We start from the raw sequence: 22822 nt of genomic DNA, 5'->3' as shown, positions 1-22822 counted from the left end.
GGTTTGGCTTATTTTTGAGGGAGTTATCGCTATTTTTGTGATTTTTCCTTAATTTATGATAACCAGTGTAGTTCCAGGATTAAAATTTGAATCAGTCGGGCTTTTTTCCAGCTTTTCTAGTCTCAATGATACAATTCATATATAATAAGAGGCTAAAGCAAGGTCCTAGTAGATTAATTTGGAATTTCAAAATACAATAGTCTTTCGAAGTCTGTGGTTACTGCATTCTTTTCACGAACGTGCACCTTTCCACATTTTAAGGAAGAAAAACTAAAACCTCTCACTTTTACACATGTCTTTGACTTCCAAAAGAAAACAGATTTTTAACTGGTATAAAAAAATTATTTTTTTCATAAACAATTTCATTATGATTAAAATTAGTTAAACATTAATAAGTTTTAATTAAAAATGGCGCGCAGTATTTCAAAATGCAGATATATTTTTAGAGAACGATGGTTTCAGCGTATGTACTGAAAGTCTGATAAAAGACATCAATGGAATTATAAAACGGCGTTAAACATTATGAATTTCATACACTTATTTCCCAAGCCTGATATATTTAACGCATATTAGACACATTAATATTTTCTTAATGCAATTACAAAGAGCTAAATAAACTAGTAACAAAGATATTATTGTAAAAAAACTAATTTCATAAGCAATGGCTTTAAAACTTCTTATTAATTTTATTATAAGATATAAATTTTTAAGCTTATTCAAACTTTTCTATTAATTTTTCTAAAAAGCGGCTTAAAGCGTTTCGATAACGTACTGAGAAGAAACATATCTTTATAGTTGTTGCCCACTTTGTACCTTTCGAAGAAAATTAAGGAATTTGGAATTAGGCCTCACGCATATGGAATATGGAATACAATGACCATAAATGGATGATATGTGCAGAGCTTCTAATATTGTGCATGCATCTTTGTCGGCTAGGTTGTTACATTATGTTCTTATGTTTCAGCGCAATGTATAGATGCACAGTGTCAACGACAATAGCAAACAAAAAAAATTTCTTTAAATACCTCTGTGAAAATTTATTCATCTGTCAGAAAACAAACTAAAAGCAGTATTTTTGTCATATCAGGATTCAGAAATATTAAGTAAAAACGTTTAATAGTTTAGGCATTATATTAAAATAAAATTTTATATTTCATAATGACCCAATTTATATTGACCTATAAGTATGCGACACTGTAACTAAGCTATTCTTAACGCTTAAATAGCTTCGTGGATGATTTTCCAAGAAAAACTTACTCTTATTTAGGTTACGCATGGAAAAAAAAAACGAAATCGCCTATGGAGCCAGCTTATTAGCTGTGATTCGAACCCAGGTCGAACCTGCAATGTTCAGCTGCGTCTCCGCTCCACCCCGGAGAACAGTAGACTTCAGATAAGTCTCATTTAGCTATTTGTAGTTTAGTTTCTTATTCTTAATTAAAGGCCGAGTAGAGGCCTCGTGTAAGTCCGAGAAGGAGCCGACTGTTATTCTTATTTGAATTAAATAGAAGGGCATTTTAACCATTCTCGAGTCTACGTCTTTAATTGTTTGAACTCAGCGATAAGTCGCTACATAATTGTTCCTCGAAGTTCATCTTAGACAAAAGGAGTGAGGAAACCTTCACACTTACTTAATGTGGCATATCGAAAAATTTTGCTCTCTTTACCGCGAATTGTTTAAATGAGTTCTGTCAGGTATTGTCCCAAGCAAAATGCCAGCTATTTAAAAAGTATTTCTATCATATACCTTCTTACTAAGCAGCAATAAAAAGCCTTTCAAATCACAGTTGTTTCACTTTTGCCTTTTTTTAAATCATAAGCTCATTCGTTTTATCCATCTAAAGTTATCTTAGCAGAACGCTGTTTTGCTGTACGCGCAATGTGTTAATGACGTAACCCCCGTAGCAAGGATTTAGTGCATTATTTAAATATTTACAGATGAGATGAAGAAGGATGAGAAACGCTACTCTATCCATCTTTGAAACGCAGTTTAATATGCGGGCACGGAACTGTTTACGTCAGCTCCCTCCATATCTTGGATAAGTTTTATTTTCAATGCATTCAGTGAGATGATATGATAAATATGCAACCCGGTGGTTCCAGTTTTCTTGAAATAAGGTCAAAAATGTCGGATCAATGACCCGACTCGGCGCAGCCCATAAAAACAGTGCACTGGCGTCGAGAGTTTCGCAAGAAGACTTTTGATGATCGATTTGCGGGAATGAAGTGTACCACTGACATCAAAGTATTTTCTTTCTCTTAGGAAGCCATCGGAGGAATGTTTGTCAACGGAAGGCGAAAGTCATGATGGGCACACTGCGGAGGATATTACCGATGGCACCCATCACTTGAAGGATGGTCTTACTAAATGGTCTAACAAATAGTCAAGAGCTGTAAACTGCGGGTGTATTAGTTAAATGGTATGGGTAGATGCATCCGGCCAGGACGGATGGTGTGTACGCCGGATAATGGAACGTTCCGGTTTTTGAAGTTTGTTAATTGCCAGCCATTTACTACTACCTTTTAAGGAAACTGAAAGATAAATAGACTGAAATCCATTAGTTTCTTGCTGCGTGCAATATCCTGCAAAGGCAGGAACATGTTTGATGAGTTTGGATTACTTAATATTTGAATATGACGACTGTGTTTTAAAATATTATATTAACAATTAAATGCATGAACTTTTATTTTTATCTTTAAAGTCAAAAATACATTAGAATTGATATCAAATGAAACAGGAATATACTAAAAAATCTAAACTAAGTTTTTATACTAATTTTTGAAAAAATATTAACTTGCACAAAAAACATATGAGAAGCAAATGTGTAATAACAATTTTATGTAATAATGAATACCTTATAAACGTGTTCAAACAATTTTAAAACTTTGAATACATCAAAATAACAACAAACACAACATTAAAAATTCGTAAACACAAATGATATCCACACCGGTACTGTAAACACTATGTATCCAATTGGTTACATTATGCAGTAAGCTAAAACTTGTGTTTTGATTCGATTTACATGACTAAATGTGACATGCAGAGTTAATAATCTAATAAATATTCCAGTATTTAAAAATGAAAATATGACCAAAAACGCCCTATCAGAACATGATACACTTGAAGAAAAGCAAAAGGAATATTACAAAAGAAGAAGAATATGAACGTGTAAAAGGCGAAATTTCTTATAGATACGAATATTAAATAAATATAACACTGCATCTGTCATAATAGTACTGCAAAATTCTTGATGGATATAAAACTACGCTTATTGCGTGGTATTGAAGAACCTGCCCAGTACAGAGACTGAGGAAGCTGTAAAAACCGATTTGGAAAGACGTAAGTTTCCCGTGCTTAAAATCAAGCAGATAAAGAAGAGTAAAGCAAACAACTTGGAGAAACTGCCGTTTTTCATAGTAGATCTAAAGAAAAATGCCACAGGATACGCCATTCACCAGCTTGATAATATGTTCAGCGTGAACATCAAAGTGGATAAGTTCTCTCCCAGGAAGCGCCCGCTTCAATGTTTTCGATGTCAGCAGTTTGGACATTCCCAACACCGATGTACCAATCCAGAGAAGTGCTGTAAATGTGGAGGTAATCACCGCAGTAATCAGTGTACGCTAAAAGAAGAAGATAAGCCTACCTGCCTGTTTTGTAGGGAATCACATGTGAGTTCGTATCGTGGTTGCCCTGAGTACAGGAAAACATTTGAGAAAAAACATCCCACTCGGAAGCATAACCCGCAGAAGCAGTAGATGAAACTTCCCGCCCTGAAGACTTCCCGCAACTTGCAAAGCCCGATGTTAGAGTGACTGAAGCAAGACCGACCTATAGCTCCAGAGCTAAAAGGAATTTACAGACGCCACCTGAAGAGATGACTGCTGCAATGAACTGGTTGCAGGATCCAAAAATTAGGAGTTTCCTTAGCACAGTTATCGCATATATTGAGAAGATTAGGGCAGCCAAAAATGCAACTGAGAAGATGATAGCTAGATTCCAGGCAGCTTTAACAATGCTGAAAATAGTCGATGAGGATTAAATTTGCAGCTGCTCAAATATGACGCTGTGGATTACTTCTGTATTTAGTAGGCTTCATTATCATGGATTAGTGTGATCATGGACACGACAATCACTGGTTAATTTGGAAGTGAGATTTCTGAATTTGTTTCTTACATTTGTTCGATTTATGCTTAGGTTTTGTTTTGGCATAATTAGTAATCACTTAGCTATTCTACAAGGGGTAGATTTCTTTAACCCAGGAACCCTGGTGTTACACCATTTCTCCTCGTGTCTACGCTTATTGCTTATATACGGAAGATAGATTTTCTAGTTTATTCCATTAAACCTAATCGATCCTCGTGTTATTTTATTATCCTCGAAAGAATTTGAACAGTATTATTTTAATTTTTTCTGCTTTAAAAAACAGCTGAAAAAAATCTGGAAGGTTTCAGATTTTAAATTATATCCAACAGGACGTTTTTTTAACGTTTTGTGTGTTACCTTTATTTATTAAATATCATGTTCTTTGCACTTCATCCATGAAATTCAGTTCAACAGCAATGTCCCAAAATAATTTTAAAATAAGCATATCTTTAGAATTTCCTATACACAGTTCCACGCGCTGGAGATAAAAAGGCTATTTTCCCCCGTAGTGTTGCCATTGCTCGCATTTAAATCGTTGAGTTTGTTACTCAAAATTCGTTAACGCTATACAAAATAAGAAATCGATAATGCAAAAAATTCCAAATTTCAAATTTGGTCTTCCACATGCCCATATTCGTAGGAGGATTACGTCATTCAAAATTCGATGGCTCTATGTACCTTCGTTTTATCACAGTGCGAGAAATATACATACATTTATGCAGATTTTTCATTATTTAATTTCTTTAAATATAACTCAGGGCGATAATACTTTGTGGCAACAGTTTGAAACGTTATTTGCCGTTTGTAGTGAATCGATGCAAAGTCGCAAAACGAAAACAATAGTCCTTCAGATAAAGCCCCTTTGGACTAATAATGCACATTCAACAGGATTCGAACTCAGGTCGCATTATAAGTACAGGCATAGCCATTTAGCCACTGATACGCTATTACTTTTTTGAACATTTTTTTGTTCCTTTTGTGAAATCATTCTTAAATTAGTAGACCTAAATTAATTAGTAGACCCTAATTTCATAGCTTTAAACTTTGCAGTGTTTAATTTCAGTCTGAATAAGGATTAGATTGCATTATCTTCTGTACATATTTTATTCTGGAATGAAGAACTGTATAAACCGGAAAAGTATGAAAAACTTCATTATAAGCTATTTTGTTGTTTAAATACTCATAAATTAAAAAGGTATCGAACGTCTGCAGCCTAATTGGTTCTACAGGATTTCCGAAGTTGTTATTAAGATTCATGTTTTCAGTTGTTGTTAAGTTTCATGTTACGTTACACATTGGCAAAACCACGAAAAACAGCCATGCAGCAAGACCGTTTTTTTGGGATCGAACCCAAGCCAGGGCAAACTACCAGTATTCAGCTGTCTGGCCACTGATGGAACAGGATAATTAGAGACATGGAGATACGATATATATACATATATATACACATTATAAGGTTTTATAATATATAAAATAATACTAACTTTAAAAAAAGTAAACTTAATAAATTATAAAAATGTTGTATTTTAAAATTAACAATTAATTTATTTTTACTAATTAGTTACATTAATTTATTAATATTTATCTATTTTATGTTACCGAATTCTTTAAAAATGATTTGATAAATTAAAAACATTTCAAATTTTTTTGAAATTGCTTCTTATATTGTATATATATATATATATTTCATAATTACAAAATTTTTTGAAAACAAAATATAAACATTCTTAGTATTTATATATTTAAGTTTTAGTTCAAAAATATTTTTTAGTAGATTATCCTATCTAAGGAAAATTGTGTAGTGCCAATAGATGGAGTCTAAATTAGATATGACAAAAAAAAAAAAAAAAAAAAAAAAAAGAATTCTTTTGAAGTCAACAGTTTAAAGTGAATAATATTTAACGCAAAATTTTATAATAAGTTTGTTTTGAATTTACATGCTTAGGTTTGTTACACTAATTATCGAAGTGCTTTTGCAATTTGGATGATAATAAAAGATTTTATGTCTTGCGGGTTGATAATCGCTTCCTTTATTTCAGTCTAGACAGGAATTTTTTGGAAGACATAACTTCAAGCCTGAAAGTGATCTCAACAAAATTAGTGCGATATCAGATAGAAACAGTACTTCAGGTATTAAATAAATAATATTTGAAAGCATGAAACATTCTTAATTTATTCATTTCCTAATCGTAGATTTATTTATTTTATAAGCTGATACTTCTGAAAACTCTTTACTGCAATATGACAAGAAATAAAATTTTAATTTGCATTAGCTACTGATTATAGTTTAATGATAGTAGTCAACTTTTAATTGATGTTGATTTCAAGAAGTAAGCAGACGATGCATTTCAAGAAAGCATTTTGTTAAAAATGTTATATTATTTGCACATGTTCAAATACCAGAGAAAGCACAGTTGGTTTTTCGTGCTTCTCGTTCCAAAAATCGTATAAGGCCTCATATTGGGCAGTTTTTTAGAAATATCAACTGTGGAAACTTAGAATAAATTAGTATCACTTTTGCATAATGAAACTAAACAATGTCAAAAATAAACGAGCGCTAAACGATATATTGGCGAAAGAGAATTCTACCTATGTTTTCTAATGCAGAAGTTTTAAAAAGATTTTATGCACTGTATTAGTGCTGCATTCTTTTAAGCATGTTACCATCTTTTATGGAATATACGCCTGATAATATTGTCATAATAGGTATTGATAATGAATAGACAATAATAGGTGTTGATAATGAAGATATTCAGAACTTAAAAGTGAATATCTTGTAAGTTCTTTATTTCAACACTTCGATTTAAATGTTTATAAGGACTCTTAACTTTGATTTGTATTCTATTTGTGTTCTATTTGAGGTAAGCAAACTCTCTAATTTGTTAAATAAAGATTTCGTAGTTATTCTAACTTATGATTCTTTAATAAAACAGCTCTCAAACGCCTTAACTGTGTTAAATGCACGACATGTCAGAAACATTTTATACATTAACCACAAAGACGAAGGAATACACAATAGAATTTCGATCTAGTTTTTTATATAAAATGTTTTCCTCACATGTATCGTTCGAGATTTTTAGTCTCGAATGAAACTCTAAACAAAAGTATTATTTATTCCTGCATCCATCGCTTCATGAATTATCGTTTTACCGTATTTGTCGTTAATGAATATCATACTCAGCGAAGCACTACACGTCCTGATCATTTGGGAAAAAAATTGAAGTGCAACCGCTATTAATTTTTTTTTCTTTGCCTTCCCTTTGGATAATAAATCTGTCAATATATAGAAAAACATTGATACTTCACGCATAGCGCTCAGCTTTGACTCCATTATTAGAACCGTTTTCGATTGCTATTTCGTTATATTAAGTCTATTTCTGTTCCTTTTCATTATTTTATTACGATTACACTTCCATTCTTAGAAATTTCGGAGAATTATTTTGAAAGCAAGATGTACAAAGAGCATTGAAGAAGATGAGAATGAAGAACTGATGATGGCGAGATTCAGCAAGACTTCTGCTGTAAGAATTTTCTTTCGTCTTACCACGTGCCTCCATGGTGTAATTGAAAACATGTCCGCCTAGGAGTTGGGAATTCTGGACACGGCGCTGCTTTATTTTCCCATTTCCTGCTCCGAAATCCAAATAAGCTTTACAATAGACTCTACAACGAAGCTTTACAATGAAAGTAAAGTGTTTAGAGTGGAAACACAAAGCAGATTTTAAAAGTATTTAATTTCTCAAAAGCCGTATTTTGAATTCAGCCAATATTCAAAAGATAATATATGATAATTTACTAAAAAATCTGATGTGGACACATGCTTGAACAGCCTATTAAATTATACACACTTTTTGCTGCATTTCACTGAAACTTATTTCCTCGATTTTTCATTAGAGATATATTTCTCATTGAATTAATTCAATTCATTCTTCGCGGCAAAAATACAAAAAAGCTTAAAACATCTTCGTTAAGAATGCTAAAATACAGAAAAACATACAACCACAAATATAGTTAAACAGTTACAAAAAACAATTTTTACAATTAATATTAGATTTTTCTACGCAAAAAAAAAAAAAATCAATTCGGCCAGTGGGTAAGAAGGCAGATTTTTCGGTGCACAAAAATGAAAGTTTACGTTTTACAAGTTACTCGCCAAAAAGACATTCAAGGTGCAGAAACTGACTTCATTCACTATTCTACTGAGTTTCAAATGTAAAGAAATGGCGGTTCATTAGGATTAGCTCGTCACTTAAACTTTTAAACTGTTGATAATTCTACAACTATTGCACGCAGATTAATTAAAGGCATAAAAACCACATAATTCAATCACTTTTAAAGCAAAAAATGCATAATTTGCACAAAATGCACAAACGCATAAGAACAGAAAAACTAAGCTTATTAAGCCAGCTTATATATACATACAGTCATAGACAAAAAAAAAAAAAAAAAAAAAAAAAAGACGCACCGAGAAGGAGGTATCCGAATGGGACGAAAATCGTAGAAGTGATGTACATGTATAGAAAAACAAATGATTACAGTTTGCGAAAAATTGGATGATTTATTGAAGTGATAGAGCTTCATAAAGTGAAAACGTCAGTAACGCGTTTGTTCACCTCTGGTACTTATGCAAGTAGTTATTCGGCTTGGCCTCGATTGATAGAGGTTGCGGATGTTCTCCTGAGAAATATCGTGCCAAATTCTGTTCAACTGGCGCTTTAGATCGTCAACATCCCAAGCTGGTTGGATGGCTCTGCCCATAATGCTCCATACGGGCTCAATAGGAGAGAGATCCGGCAACCTTGCTGGCCACGTTAATGTTCGGCAAGCACTAAGGCAAGCAGTAGAAACATGTGCAGTGTGGGGGCGGGCACTATTTTGCTGAAATGTAAGCCCAGGATGGCGTGACCTGAAGAGCAACACAACGGGCCTTAGAACTTCGTCGACGTACCGCTGTGCTGTAAGGTTGCGACGGATGACAACCAAAGGGGGCCTACTATGAAATGAAATGGCACCTCAGACCATCACTCCTGGTTGTCGGCCTGTCTGCCGGAAGACAGTCAGGTTGGTATCACACCGCTGTCCGGGGCGTCTCCAGACCTCGCTTTCGCTGGTCATCGGGGATCAGTTCAAAGTGGGATTCATCCCGGAAGACTATTCTATTCCAGTCAGTGACATTCAAATGCGAATGAACCCTACACCACTGCAAACGGGCTTGATGTTGTACAGAGGTCAATGGTAGTCGGCGCAAGGGGTGCCGTGTCCTCAACCCCCTTTCTGTGAGCCGTCTATGAATGGTCCTTGCGGTCACTGAAGCACTAGTTGCACGTACAGTCGGTGATAACGATGCATCTCGGATTGTGAGTGCCGCTCTGACGATTGCTCGGTCTTCACGTTCTGTCGTTTCTCTAGGCCTACCGCTTCTTTCTTGACGCTGTGTGCGGCCATGGTTCACCCATTCCTGCCAACATCGTCTAATAGTGGCATCGCTCCTGCTCAAATGTCGAGCAATTCGCCGATAAGACCAACCGGCTTCTTTGAGCCCACTACTCGACCTCTCTCAAATTCTGACATCTGTGCATATCGTTCACGCACCTGTATACGAGGCATAGTTACTGTCTACTAGAGTACATGGAATGAAATTCGTGAAGAATGTATGACCTGGAATCGTAATTTCTCCTCTTAAATATCCTGCCAATTGTGCAGATCAGATGCGCTGTAGCGACAATCTTTCATTCATTGGCAGCGAAAATGTAAAATTTTGCATTTTCCGTCGAAATCTGTATGCATATCAATTTGTGTCCAATTTGCATTATATCTTCTCGGTGCGTCGTGGTGCGTCTTTTTTTTCCCCTAAGAGTGTGTATATAGTGGGAATATAAACTTGAATATATATATATGATTGTTGCGGCCAATCGCAACGAAAAAGGGAGGTGCACAATTAAATGTTATAGCAGTCCATATACAAAATTTCAAAATTCTACAGCTACTCGTTCTTGAGTTATGCGAGACATATACATACGTACGTACAAACATCAAGGAAAAATCTCTTCTAAATCCATTTTACAATCCTGTTTGGCAAGAACTGTCCTTTTTCTGTCCGCACGTACAGATGTCACGCGAAAACATCGTTCAAACGGTTTCGACAGAGGATGAAATGGATATTTTCGTCGAAATATGATACCCGAAATTTTTTGAGATTACAATACTTCTTTTACTTTGTACAAGGAAGTAAAAATAATACTTTAATGCAGTGTATTTATTTATATTGAAAGTAATAAATATTATTAATTAACAATGTATTATATTTTCCAGGCTAATTCGTTTTCCTCCATTGTTGGTTTTTCTGTTCATTTCACTGGCAAAGCGATAGTTGAAAGGTTCTATTATTCTGTTACACATAAATGCACTTTCTGCTTCTTAATCTCAAAAGATTTGTATGGGTAATTTCAGTTTGACTTAGTCTAACGCTGGTCTAATCTTAGACTTCCACACAAATTAGCATCATATCTTTATCTCCAGACCTAGAATGCTACGCGGGAACAGGAGAATAAGTTAGTAATAAAATATTTATTTCCACTTGACGGGAAAGTTGCACGAAAACTAAAACCTCTTGTGAAGTGAGATAATAAAGAAGCAAATTAATTTGCAAATCGTATTTTTCATTTCAAGCATAACTACTTCTACTACTTCTCTGCGTTTACCGGTTCCCATTTAATCAACGAAATTAAACACTATCAAGCGCGTTAGGATGTTTAACCACGTGGCTACTAATGTGATTTTAATCAAGATCAAGCTCAACAGCTTGTAATACGGCGCTACATGCAGCAAGAAGAGAAAAGTTTCACCACGGCAGGCTGAGGTTCCCTTGACTTTTCTTTTAAACTCAGATTCTCATTCACTATTTAAATTGCCTTCATTTACATTTTCTGGTAGAGAGAAGAGGAAGCAATAAAATTTTAGGAAAGTTTTAACATAAAAATGAACATGTTAATTAAAACAAACTTAAATTAAATTAAAACAAACCGATAATTAAAACCTAATAAATTCTTAAATTAAAACAGACCGTTAATTAAAACTTAATAAATTCTTAAATTAGAACAGACCGTTATCGATATTACTATATAATTTAGCAATAAGCTATTCAAAGTGCTTAAATATTTAGCTCCTAGATACGACAAAGTTCTCAAATGGGAACATTTATTAAAAATATTTAAATTAATTTCCGTTTAGATGTTACTCAATAACTCATTTATTTCAATTATTGCTTAAGTGGAACTAAATTTGAAAATAATTTCCTACAGAGAGAAAAATTATCTATCACTATTCATTGTTTGCAAGATAAAAAATGGTTTTCATGGTACTTCGCTCTTTACGTTTTTTACGCACATTTGTTAAAAACATTTAAATTAATTTTCTTTCGCATTTTACGCAATAAATCGTTCATTTTAATTTGGTTAAATGGAAGTGAATACTAAAACAATTTGTTTCAGAATGAACTTAAATATGGCAATATTTATTGTTTATTCATTCTGAGAAATTCCTTTACATGGAAATCACAGTAATTAGAACTGATTGAATTCAAAAACTAAATCTTAATTAAATTATGATGTCTTAGAGAGACTGTATTAATGAATCTGCATTATAAATGAATTCATTAGTGGATCCGTAGGCACGATAAAATATGGATGAGAGTATTCCAGAAAACTGTTGTATTAAAAAGGTTGAAGGAGAATTAATTTGTGCTCTTTGTTACTAGAATTTCTTATGCCAGAAATTGGTTCAATATTAATAAAAATTAAGAAAAATGTTAATAAACGAACTGCACTAAGATACTGTTACGTGCGTACGAGTTAGTAATAGATTAAATGCACACAGCTCCGATGATACGTTTATAGAGTACGACTAGTAATTACATTTCAAACTAATCTGAACGTTAAACACAACGCAATGCAAATTAGCTAAAGAGAAAGCTACACAGCTCTCAGTACTCCGAACTTAACGCTGAGCTTACAACACGCAGCAACAACAACAACAAGTGAAAGCAGATGCTCTGGTCGGCCTTTTATAGTTTTTACCCAGGCGTAGAGATATTTCTAGTACTTTCTGCTTTTCGAGGTTGCTGGAAGGCAATATGAGGGTCGAATAACGATTACAGTTAATATAAAGATTAATTACAATTATAATACCTATAACGGTGATACAGGGACACAAATGTCACCAAATGATCACCAAATTTGGCAATTTCTCGACAAATTTGACTACAAAAAGTTGCCAAAATCGTTGCCAGCTTGGCGAGATATCGCCAAATTAACGAGATACCCATTTACTCAATTGTAAATAAATTTACCCCCGTATTTTTACTTTTTTGGCATAGCTTATCTCTCCTTAGATTTTTTTTTTTTTTTTTTTTTTTTTTTTATGTTACACAGAAGAATACAACAATTTCACATGGTACTGCACTTAAACAATCTATCAATATACAAAATTCGTAACGATACTATTATTAGCAGCTCTAATGAGACTTTTTTTCCTGAACTGTCATAGTTTTACAGTTTGCTTCTATGCATACGATTTTCCTTACGAAATTTCTACTCCGAAAGGAAAATGAAACACAATAAAAGACTATTAGTTAGTAAGTCGTCTCTCCAGTCTGATTGGTCTGGAGAGACGATTCTTTTTGGTATGTAATCTCTCGATCTTTCTGGTATGTAATCGCCCACTCTGCAACCGTTAATGCAGCTGTATGTTCAGAGCCATCTTGGCTCATTTTCTAAATTTGGGAACGTGACTGTCATTTGAAATTTTAGAAATATGAAGTTCAGATTTATTATACAACTCAGGAATTTCTTCTACAGCGTGCAGTAACTCACGAAATTTATTTCAGACATATAACCATATTTCTATCTCTACCCGAAAAACTGTTACCCCTAAAGTCTTATTTCCTGACTTGCCAGATAACATCACATTAGGAAAACTCCTCTTTTGTATTAGGGAAATGAATGAAAGTGAAACAATTTCTTTTGGAATTATTGGGTATAAGAATATATTGTGTAATTCATTATGGTACAGAATACGGTACAGAGTTATTTGCTGAAAGAGAGAGGTACCTTCGTCAAGTACTTTTTAATGAAAAATGATTCATATTTATGTTACATGTTGAGAAAAACCATTATTTGAGTACAGAAGAGAAACCAGGTCATTACTCATTTTTAAATAGGATTAAGATTGCATTAACTTAGATAATGTCAAAACACTTGAGGAAAAACTCTTCTAAAGAGAGAAAAACCTTCGTGGATGGATTTGTAAGGCAAATATCTTGTATTCACTGATGGAAAACCTCGCAAGTTTCCATGCAACCAACCAATTCTCCGGAATTTGTACACGGGTTGAACTGTAAATGGTTTCAACGAACTATCAGCAGTTTTACGGCTTGACCGTAGGCGACCATTTTTAAACAGACTTCAGAAATATATAAAGGAAGAGGAATACATTTCATAGATATAAAAAATAAGCATAAATACATATTAATACATAATATCAGTGAACAAATTTGGAATTTTGTAAACCCGAAGTTTGATTTTTTTCTTAACGTACATTCTTATTTTTATAAACATAAATCATCCTATATTTTAACATTGGGTCAATCAAAATTTTATTTTGCAGTCTTAAACCTGGACATTTCTTATTCCAAAATTTTTTTATAATGGGAAATTTCTGCGCTGAAAGAACTTTTCTCCTTTCTTCTACAAGTTTCTTTACATTGGATTCTAGCAATGGTTCTCAAACTTGGTTCCGCGGAATCCCGGGATTCAACGAAACAAACTACTTCTTTCCGCGAATCAAAATAAAAATTCGAACGAGAAAAAGTATAAAGCCCCCACGCTAGTTGACTCGTGTTTATTAATTTAGGTTAAAATTAACACCCCGAACAAATATTCATTTAGAAATCAAACAACAGAAATCATTTTGCACTTTGGCAGCTGAGGATGCTGGTTCGGTAAAACCATCGAAACTAGTTCTGTGAAAATTTGCAAATATAACGCTGATTTTTGTTGTTTGACTTCTAAATTAATATGGTGTATATTAATAAAAAATTTAATGATATATTTAGCTACAGATTAGATTTAAAAATAACATCTGGCCAATATATGCCAAAGAGAATGACATGGAATGCTTTGCAAAAATAAAGCATTTTCTAATGGAAAATTCCTTCATATTAGACGACAGCGTTAAAATTATACAATGGAGCACCTTTTTCAGTTGAAATAAACTGTAAGATAATATTTTCCAGAAGAAAAAAAAAACTACGTATGACTGGATAAAATACAACTTAATAATTTTACTAGTAAAGAAAACGAACAACTTACCTATGTATCAACGGATTTGAAGTTAAAATCTAAATTTAAGCAAGAGCAGCTTCTAAGCTTTTAGTTATAGATTCATGCAAAATATCTAGAAGTTTCTCACGCAGTTAGAAACATTTTAATGCCATTTGAAAAAACGTATTTAAGTGAAAAATCTTTCTTAATGCTTGTGACAACAAAAACAAAATATAGAAACAAATTAAATGCAGAATATAAAAAGTTACTGCAGATAACATCAGTGAAGCTATGCGTCAACAACTGGTATAAAAAACTCCAAGCGCGTCCCTCTCACTAAACATAATACAAGGATAGGTGATACCTGGAGCATGAGTTAATGTTATTGATGAGGAAATTGCATTAATTTTATGTTAAAATATTTTCCTAAAAGTACAATAATTGTCTTTACATAAAGTACCTATAACATATTGTTGCGTTCTGTACGGTTTCGTAGATTTGGAGTGATTGACGACAACACTTGATGAAAAATCAAAACACAATTTATTTAGCCACTATTATTCAGGACAGCTCCAAAACCACGTTTACAGTTGTCGAAAATCTACTGTAAACATCCTGAAATAATCAGCATCACAGTCTTCAGGCTATTTGCCTATAACGGTAAAGATAGACAGCTTCACGGCATAGCACTAAAGTACAGCTCCCGACTCGGTTCGGGCGTTCTTGGAACTCAACGTGCTCTGGAGATTCTCCACGCTACAACTCGCGATGAACTCGGCGATACGATCAATAGTTTCAACGATGCACACTCTCGATGCATCAACTCGCTATACTCTGACGAGGCACTCTCGCGATGCACTAACTCACGATACACTGACGAGACATTCTCACGATGTACTAACTCGCGATACACTCGACGACCAACTCGACACCAGACTGTTACTCCGCATACAGGCAGGGTTTGTATAGCTTTTGGACGGCCTTCGAGAACATTCTAGGCCAAACCGGTAAGAATTCGTTCCAGAATGTTCTCCATCCGTCTAGGGCATAAGGCCAGTTTTATCGCCAAATATGTAACACTGCCTTTCCTTGCCATTTTCTGGCAACCTTAAATCCGCTTTGCGGGGAAACTATCTTACCGCTGCTGGACATTTCTTAACAATACTAATCTACTTTAAATTATATTTTAATACATACTTTTCTAAGCGTAGGGTGGTGTGAGAAAGGCATCGTAACATTAATCGTAATCGCAGAACTGCACGTGTAATATATAAACACCAGACAAACGGATTTTTGCCTCTCTCTTAGCTGACGTCGGGTCCGCACAATGTGCGGTACTACGTCCCTGCATATCTCGCTTATGGAGTGTTGTCGTTCTTTTAGATGGAAAGGAAGCATCTGCAAAAAGATTGCAGAAATTAGATGAAAATGTTCAGGTTGAAAATTAATGTCTTGATGCCGTGCTAAAATTTAAAACATCCGCAAGTAAATTATTAATGTGTGTTCGCATCAAGAAAGTGCATTGTGATCGGTGTGTCTCCATGTGGTGATTTCCGTGTGTTAACAGAAGAATGTATGAAAAATAAATTCTTGCACGTGTGTGAAGTAATGTTGGTATCGTACGTAATAACGTGAAAAGATGCCCAGTGCATAAAATGAACGATGCGAACAGATTGTAATTTTGTGTTCTATCTTCAATTAGACGGCGCCGTTTTTCCTTTCTTCTTATTTCGGTTCTTGTGATATTATTTTTTGTATGTTGTCTTGATATATTTAATCCAGAAAATGTTTTGATGAAATAAATAAGAGACTGATGAAAGGTGTTCTTTTTATCTGAGGTATTTATGCAAGGTATTTGGGTAAGTAAAATATTTTATTACTTGTTACATGCAATGTACTAACCATATAGAATTCGGGCCAGCAAATATTGGGCACGTGTAAATTGATTGAATACTTGTAGGTATATAGTTAGATAGATTATCACATTACAACACCACCTCATGGTGTACAATACCACAGGTGGGTTCACCGAAAAAACATTTTAGTTCTAATGGTTAGTATTAATTATGATTAGCATAATTTTAATGCATTATAATCGATTATAATTAAATAATTATTGTACGGAAAATGAACAAAATAAAAAATTATAATAGACTTCTGTACATAGCATTAGAAACATTCTTTATTATTTGCAATATTGTTTCCAGTATTCATAATCATCCAATGGATATATCATGAATTAGACATATTTTAACTTATATCAAGTAAGTAACAAATAAACAAAACAAAAGTTTAAATAAGTTTTAACAAATAAAAGTTTACATTATTAAGAAACGTATTATTTTTCCATCGTTCAGCTTGGTAAGTAATTGCGATTGTAGTTTAACAGTTAAATTAAAAATTTTATTTCTGGCAAAAAAGTAACACTTGTTAAGTGATAAAAACAAAGAAATATATGTCACGGATCTCTCAAAAACTTAAAAAATAATCTCATTTAAACTTAGTTCTTCAGTTTCCAACTGATCAAACTAATTCTAAATCGTGAATTAATTCTTTTGCATTGGCAAATAGTCCACACTTTACTTAAAAATCAACCAACCAGTTCCTTTCCTAAACTGTTATTTCCATAAACTTAAATCGCTAGTCAACATAAATATGTATAAAAACATGCAACGTATATTGCATGCTTTACAAACGATCTTCTTTCCTAATCTGTTACTGGCTATGACTACCTCAATGTCATAACTTGGCGAGTGCTTAAATGGAAGCTTTTTTACAAAACATTTAAATATTCTTCTTGGTATTAAAAAACTAAAAGTTTAGTAAGCCGCAGACATCAAAACAGAAATTGGTTCCAAATTCCTCTTACGACTAAAACACACATTCGTATTCAACATTCTTAAAATTCGAGGCACGATTTCGAAAAATTATCATATTTCCCAGAAACCTTCAGAACTTTTGAAATTTCTCCATTTCCAACCATTGCTTATAAGCATTATTCTCTTCTTGCAGAATAAAGCTGTCAATATCACTTGCTTGCCATGTACGCGATTGTTTCCCATTTCTTTGATATTACTGACAGATCGCATTAAGACAGGAAAACGCGCAGAACATGTGACACATATTCTATCTTACAAAAGATAAGAATTGAAAGACACATTTTCTAAATAAACTAGTTATTGATTTTTGCATTCCTTCTATAATCATCGCAAAATTAATATTCACTTTCTTACATCCATTTGTAATAATTTTACGTCTCATTATAAAATTGCAATTATAATCACTATACAAATTAAATAAAATTGCAATCACTATAAAATTGTATTATAAATTGCAATTACAAAAATTTGCATGCATTTACTTATAAGATGTAAATTAATCGCTTCTGTACCGATATATTTATATAGTAACAAGGCATTAGAAACTTTTTGCATACTTTACAAAATGGCTGCAAAATTTCTTAAACGTTATTAATTGATTATAAGAGAAATGAAATATAGTGTCACATTCTACGGGCTCGTGTATTTGGAGTGATTGTTCACAACACTTGATGAAGAATCAAAAACACAATTTATTCTCCATTGTTATACAGAGCAGTTCCGGAGACAAGTTTACAGCCATCGAAAAACTGCGATAAACAAGCTGAAACAATCAGCAACAGAGCCTTCAGGCTACAGCGGTGATGATAACTTTACGGCAAAGCACTAAAGTACAGCTCCCGACTCGGTTCGGTAGCCCTCAAGCTATTCTCTGAACTCAGAAAACTACTACTGAACTCAGGATATTCTGGATATTCCTCTACTCCGCGAACAGGCAGAGTATTTATAGCTTTTGACCTGCCTTCCAAAACATCCTCGGGAAAACCGGTCAGAATTTGTTCTAGAATGTTCTCGCTCCGTCTATAGCATATCTTATTTTATCTCCAAATGGGTGATTTCGCGCTAAATATGGTAACCCTGCCTTCCATGCCACTTTCTGGCAACCCTAAACCAGCTTTGCGGGAAAGCTATCATACCGAAACTGGGCATTTCGTAACAATATTTTATCAATTAGATATATAATTAAAAGAGAAATAAAGAACGAGATTATTAGTATAGTTGTTTATTTCTTTATTGCAGACGGATTAAATTCGAAAAACAAGGATTATATTTTGACGAATGGCGAGATTACATGTGAGATGAATTATGTTTCGGTAACTTTACCGAGTAAAAGGCAACGCTTACCAAATAACAATAAACGGATTTTTGACTTTTATATTAGTTTACATTACGTGATGCAAAGAAAGCAATTTTGGTCTTTTACTCTCTTTACATTACCTAGTACAAAGGACTAGGTATAGGTCAATGTAAACAGACGAAAAAGTTAAAAATTTTTGAAGAATAAGCTGAACTTTAAAAATGAAGTTTTAACTTAAAAAATAATTCCTTTTTAACGTCTAAATTTAAAACTGAGTTACTGTATTTGGATAAAGATTTTTGAATTATTTGAAAAAGAAATACGTTAATAGTAGGACCAGTCTGCATTTTGGATTTCGAATATTATTCAGAATCAAATGTTTTGATTTCACCAAATAAATATTAGAGTAAGTAAGATCGTGGATATAAATTTTAATGCAATTTGAAAAATGAATTTAATTCTGAGATTTAGGCAATTTTATGCATAATTTAGTAATATTTTAATATTAATGATATTTAGTATTATAAAGACGTATAAATTAAGTACATCTTAAGTACGTCATGGTAAGAATATGCAAACCAATCATGCAATGAACCCGTTCGCCTGGTGTCGGACCCCCCGCAGCAACCTTTTATTCCGGCGATTCACGTTAAATCGAGCAAGCAGTGGAAGACGCAATTGAATTTTTTGCGTGAGATTGCCCCCAATATTCAGAGCAAGCTCACTGGACCTTATCTAAAATTTTTCGTTCAAACCGAACTTGAGTTCCGGGAGGTTACCCGCTGGATGAAAAAGGCTGGCATCCAGTATAAGACTTTAGACCTACAGCAGGACCGGCCGATCAAAATTGTTATTAGAGGCCTCCCGGTTGAAACCGAAAAAATTGAGGACGTGAAAGATGAAGTCGAGGCGATGGGCTTTAAAGTGCATCGGTGCGTTCGGCTTACTCAGCCACGTTCCAAACATCCAATGCCACTTGTTTATTTACAAGTACTCCCACACTTCTTCATCGACCATCTATTTGCTGTCCATGACATGTGGGGCACAGAGGTCAGCATTGAGCGTTATCGCGGCCGCAAGAGCCCTACTCAATGCTTTCGGTGTCAGGGTTTCTTCCACTCCTCGGAAGTCTGCACCTTACAAATCCGTTGTGTGAGATGCTCTGGGCCACACTGGGCTTCTGAGTGTACCAGACCCATGGATATTCCTGGTACTTGCTGCAACTGCGGAGGAGATCACCCGGCCAATTTTAGATCTTGTCCTCGTTTCCCAGGCAATCAACGGACTCGTGGTAACAAATCCACGCCTAGGAATAGGGCCGCTGCCTCGCCAGCTCCATCTCAGGGCACTACAACCACCACGGCAAACGCCGAACCACCGAGACGTCCCGCACATGCTCGCCCAATGGTATTAACCCGTTGAGTTATGCAGCGACAATAGGGAATGCTACCATAGATCCAGGATGTGATTCCAGACATCCAATACTGCCGGTTACTGCAAAAACTAAAGCTGTAACCCCAACAGTCACCTCAGCAGAGAGTGCCGACTCGGACGATATTTTCGCCTCCACTCTAAAATGCTTGGTTGACATCTCCCGCGACCCAGCGGTAGAAAAGCATATTCTGCTTCTTGCTTTCAAAAAGGCTATGCCAAAGCTTAGGCAGGCTGACGCCTTAGTGAGTTATATATGAAATATATGAAATATACATTTGATATGAAATATATCTTTATATATGAAATATATATTTGATATGAAATATATCTTTATAACTTTATATATGAAAGTTATATTGAACTTTCAGACTGATTCGGCTAAACTTTCGGCCTATGTCTCCTGTTATATTTGCAGAACCTACAATTTACAGCCTAAAATTCAACTCCCAACGTGATATAAGACCCGTCACAAAAAGCTCACTTTCTATTTGTACTTGGAATGCAAATGGTATTTTTAATAAGATCAATGAAGTGAGAGATTTCATTGCAGAGCAAGATCTTGATGTACTGTTGGTCCAAGAGACCCATTTTATCCCAGGGCGAATTCCCAGAATTGGAAACTATGACATATAATCGGCTGACAGAGTGTCATATGGCAGACATGCAAGTGGTGGTACCTGTATCTATGTGAAACATTCGATTAAACATCACAAGATACCCCCTCCAAATCTGGAACATGTGGAAGCGACTATTATCAAAATTTTTATACAAAATTCTCCCCCCTTACAATTGTTTCGGCATACTTTTCCCCAAAAAGGAGCTGCTTGTGGGAGGTATGTTTTTCCTGTCAGTGATTTTGATAAACTTCTCACAATCTCAAATCATCTAATTATTGCTGGTGATCTAAATTCACGCCATACCGATTGGTTCTGTCCTAATAAGAACAGGTTTGGCATTAGTCTAAATTCATAGGTTCAGAGCTCTCGTGTACAGATCATAGTTCCTACTTCCCCGACTTACTACCCTGTAAGAGGGTCCCCCGAAGTTCTTGATCTGGCTGCTTTTTATAATGTTTACTTTCAGCATGAAATTAAAGTGATTCAAGACTTAAATTCTGATCACTACACTGTTTTGATTACCCTAGATATTCAAATTCGATACTCAAAATTAGAGGAGCAAGTCTCAACAAATTGGGACGATTTCGGTTTATTTTGGAACGTGCAGCTACCCCCCTATCAAAATTTCCAGCAATGCGGACTTTGACAGGTGTATCAAAAACATGGAGTCTTTATTGAAAGAAGCGAGAGCCGCGGCTTCGAAACCTATCACACATCCGGGCGCTAGGCTCCCGCCGGATAATAAATCCAAAATTAAGCGGCGCAACTACCTGCGAAAACTTTGGCAGAGAACACGTGATCCCAGTATCCGTGCTCAATTTCGCAGACTACAGAATAAGATTAGGTTTGAAACCCGCTTGCAAAAAGAAGCGGAGTGGAAACACTACATTGAGTCCCTAACGACTGACGACGGGTCGGTTTGGCGCGCTGCCGCCCGACTACGCAAACAATATAAACACATTCCGCCCCTTGAAACGGGCAATGCTAACCAGATGGCTTTTACAGACACTGAAAAGGCTGAAGTTATTGCTGACAGCCTTGCTACACAATTCAGTCCAAATAACGACGCCTACTGTAACCGTCCGGTTACACAGGGGCGCATACACTCACGTGTTGAACATTTCTTAACACAACCCATCACGCCTGATCTCAGGCCGACTGATCCAACTGAAGTGCTGGAGTTCATCGATAAAATGAAACTGAAGAAGGCCCCTGGCATAGATCAAATTTCGAATCGCATGGTTAAAAACGTCCCCATTATGTATATTGTATGGATAACGGTCTTGATTAACCTTATGCTTAAAAGGTGTTACTTCCCTGACTGTTGGAAAATTGCCCCAGTCATTCCTATTCCAAAACCGGGTCAAAATTTAAATCTCCTCGTCAACTACAGGCCCATTATCCTCTTATCATCTCTCAAAAATATATGAATTTGTTTTACTTAAACGCCTGAAGGAATTCTGCCGTGATCGAAATTTAATAATCCCGGAACAACTTGGCTTCCGGCCTGAACACTCCACTGTACACCAGTTACTCCGTGTAGTGGAATTCATTCACGAGGGCTTTTGTAAACGAGAGAAAACTGGAATTGTCTATCTTGACATTGCCAAGGCCTTCGACAGGACTTGGCATAACGGGCTTATTTACAAGTTCATGCGGCTTCGTTTTTCGGTACAACTCATTAAAACTATCAACTCGTACCTGACGGGTAGATCCTTTCAGGTGCGAGTTCGCCATGAATACTCAACTCCCCGCCGGATCTGTGCTGGGGTCCCGCAAGGAAATTTGCTCGGACCTCAAATGTTCAACATCTACGTAAATGACATACCTAAGTCACCCAATTTCGATCTAGCTTTATATGCGGACGACACAGCCATCATGAACCAACATTCCAACACCTCCACGGTAATTTCTGCACTGCAGAATTATCTTTCAAGCCTAGAGCTCTGGCTCGGACTGTGGAAGATCAAAATTAATGTCGCTAAATGTGCTGCCACATTATTTATCCGAAGTACTTTCCCAAATTTACCTAACTTGCAGTTCTTCGGAGAACCAATTCCCTGGGTTCCTACCTATAAGTATCTAGGAGTGATACTTGATTCAAAATTAACTTGACAACCTCACAT

General features: G+C 35.0%; 1 long non-coding RNA gene across 1 annotated transcript in view; it reads left to right on the top strand.

The window, feature by feature from the left end:
* The window catches only part of LOC146996000 (uncharacterized), a 78828-nt gene that overhangs the window by 38504 nt on the left and 17502 nt on the right, over positions 1 to 22822 (top strand). Inside the window, exon 2 of the long non-coding RNA XR_015042900.1 lies at positions 6190 to 6280. This is a non-coding gene — a long non-coding RNA (uncharacterized LOC146996000). The remainder of the gene's footprint in view (positions 1 to 6189; positions 6281 to 22822) is intronic.

Source organism: Stegodyphus dumicola, chromosome 8 (genome assembly GCF_044657685.1).
Source record: "Stegodyphus dumicola isolate Sdum_Otavi_A_Nest chromosome 8, ASM4465768v1".
In the NCBI taxonomy this organism is placed as follows: domain Eukaryota; kingdom Metazoa; phylum Arthropoda; class Arachnida; order Araneae; family Eresidae; genus Stegodyphus; species Stegodyphus dumicola.
This window is presented reverse-complemented; position numbering and strand designations above follow the sequence as displayed.